The 2,744-nt window shown below is 28.9% G+C and overlaps 1 long non-coding RNA gene across 1 annotated transcript; it reads left to right on the forward strand.

Annotated features, from left to right (window-relative positions):
- Window positions 1-1,257: 1,257 nt before the first annotated feature.
- LOC108459441 (uncharacterized) lies at window positions 1,258-2,091 on the forward strand. The gene is made up of 2 exons (XR_001867356.2): window positions 1,258-1,519; window positions 1,829-2,091. It is a non-coding gene; the product is annotated as an uncharacterized LOC108459441 (long non-coding RNA).
- Window positions 2,092-2,744: the final 653 nt, after the last annotated feature.

The raw sequence follows: 2,744 nt of genomic DNA on the forward strand, positions 1-2,744 counted from the left end.
TTACAAGCATGAAATAATAATATGTGAATACAACATTGTACCAATGGATGACAAGAATAATAATATGAACATACAATTGAAATACACTATAACAAGAATAATAAAAACTAATAGCTAATTAAAACAAATTAGAATAAATAAAATATAACAAGTTTTCAAACATGGATGAATAAAATTAAAATAATAATATAAGCGGAAACTTGGAATCAATACGATATTTAAAAACTATGAAATGTATGAAAATTTGCAAATAAGCAACACATGGTAGGGTTTGAAATAGTTTATATAAAGAAATAAAAAACATAATAATATATAAATGATTATTATAATTGATATTATGAAAGAAGAAGGTTGAAGTAAATAATGTACAAAATATTTTTAAAACGAAATATGTCTATTTAAAGTTGATAATATACATACAATAAAAAAACTTAATATAAATAATATATAAAAGGGATAATAATATATGAAAGAGTTTTAAATAACAAAAGTATATAATAAAATATATTTTTTAAGGAATAAACTATATACATAATAGATTTGCAAGGAAATATATATACATAAATAGATTTAAAAGAAAATATATACATAAAACAATATGAAACCAATAATATATATAGAATAAAAATAATTTTAATATAAACTATATATGTATAATAATATATAAGGGTAATTAAATTAAATATTATACAAACTTTTAAAACAACATGATATAAAAGAGATTTTTAAAATAATAACTATATAATTAAACAAATAAAAATATAGGCAAATGAAAGTAAAATACCAAATTGAAACATGGTAAAATTATTAAAGTAATTCAAAGTAGATATTTAAATAATTTTAAAAATTAATACTAAATAAATCTTTAAAAAAATAAAGAATTATACATATTGAAATGAGGAAAAAACTTAATTGAAATAAAACCAAACTAAAAGGATAATTTATAAATTCCATTAAAAATAGAGTTGAGGATTAAAATACAGTGCGTACAAATGAAAGGTGATTAAAAATGCAATTAAACCAAATTCCAAAACGAAGCGTTTAAACACGGACTAATTTGAAACAATATCCAAATTCTAGAGACATATTTAAAAAAAGAAAATTCAAACAAGGCCCAATCATAGGACAACGCAAAAGAGAGGAACTAATTGCACAAATATTCCCTTTAAGCAAAACGTGCAGATCCTCATGGGTATCGGGTCGGGTTGAAATGGGTCACCCTATACAACACCGCTTTGAAGCCATTGCAATAAGCTCTAAATGGCACCGTTTTCTGTCCTTTATAAAAGCCAAAACAAAGCCACAAAACAACATTCGGCCTTTATTTATGAATCAAAACCCTAGCCCCCTTTTAATCCTCTTCTTGGCCGATCCTAAATCCCTCCCCTTAAATGCCAATCCGCCACCATAAACGGCGACTAGCAGATTCAAGCTTCGAGGGTTGCCATTTTCAGCCATGAAATTCCCTTTAAGCCTCGATTTCAACGAAGTAAATAGAATCCAATAGCATATTTGTAAGGTAAATCTTTCATTTTCCTAATGTTTTCAAATACATAAGAATCCTAATGAAAGACCAAAGGAAATAGAATCAAAAGAAAATAAAAACTTGAAGAATATTCAAATAAAAAAACACCTTTCAAAATTTTTTTGGATGCTGTATATTCGTTTGTATGCGTAAAAAGTTACAAATTCCATTCGGCATCTTTTTATAGCCGATTTATAGAATGAATAATAAAAGAAAAATATAAAAGAGCCTTCGATTTTGCGATACATTTGCTGGCTATTTTGTATTCTGTTATTGGTACTGCTTAGCTGTTTCTTCTCGTAGGTTCTATCGCGGAGATGACCGTATGGAGGAAGAGGTCGTTCGTGGTGACGTGGAGGCCTGATTCCAGGCTAGAAGGCTACGGTGCAAACTGTTTCAGAAACCCTTAGGGTTTCTGGAATCCTTAATTATTAGGCCTTGAGGGTTCTTCAAATTGGGCCACTGTAATTGGGTTGGGTTAGGGTTTAGGGTTTTGGGATTCAATTTGTATTTGGGTTAAATGAACTGTAAATGGACTGTTTTAATTTTTTGGTTTTTTTTGTTAATTATTTTGTTTTATTATTTCTGATGGGCCCGAGAAAATTGGGCTACTTATAATGAATACTTGAAGAAAATAGAAATAGCAACAATGAAGATAAAGAAAAACTCAAAAGATCAAATTTTTATCTAAGAAATTGGAAATGGAACTAAGCTACTTTAGATGAAAATGAAAAGACAGTGTAAAGTTAAAGTACTTAAAGATAAATAACACCTTGCTATAGTAAAACTAACTAACTAGCAACTAACACCCTAAAGCTATATTTGAAACCCTAAAAAAATAAAGAAGACAACTACAACTACCCTAAAAAGAAGACAAAAATTAAACTAAAAAGCAACCTCTTTAGTTCTCAGTCAAAAGTGACTTTTAATTTGATTACAACCCAAAAATTATACCAAAAATTCCCCTCAATGTGTGTTTTTTATTGGTGTTGGAGTTGGACAAAGACTACCTTTGCAATCATTTTTTGTCTCATCTATTCAGGGTATCGCGATACCCATGGTCTGGTATCACGATATCCACGCCAATCTTGAAATGGGGGAGCCTTGAGAGGTTGGGTATCGCGATACCCATGGCTAGTATTGCAATACCATCGTAGATGGACTCAATCCTCTTCGTTTAGCAATGTTAGGGGTATCACAACTTCCAGACTTCGATATC

Source organism: Gossypium arboreum, chromosome 12 (genome assembly GCF_025698485.1).
Source record: "Gossypium arboreum isolate Shixiya-1 chromosome 12, ASM2569848v2, whole genome shotgun sequence".
NCBI classification, from domain to species: Eukaryota; Viridiplantae; Streptophyta; class Magnoliopsida; order Malvales; family Malvaceae; genus Gossypium; species Gossypium arboreum.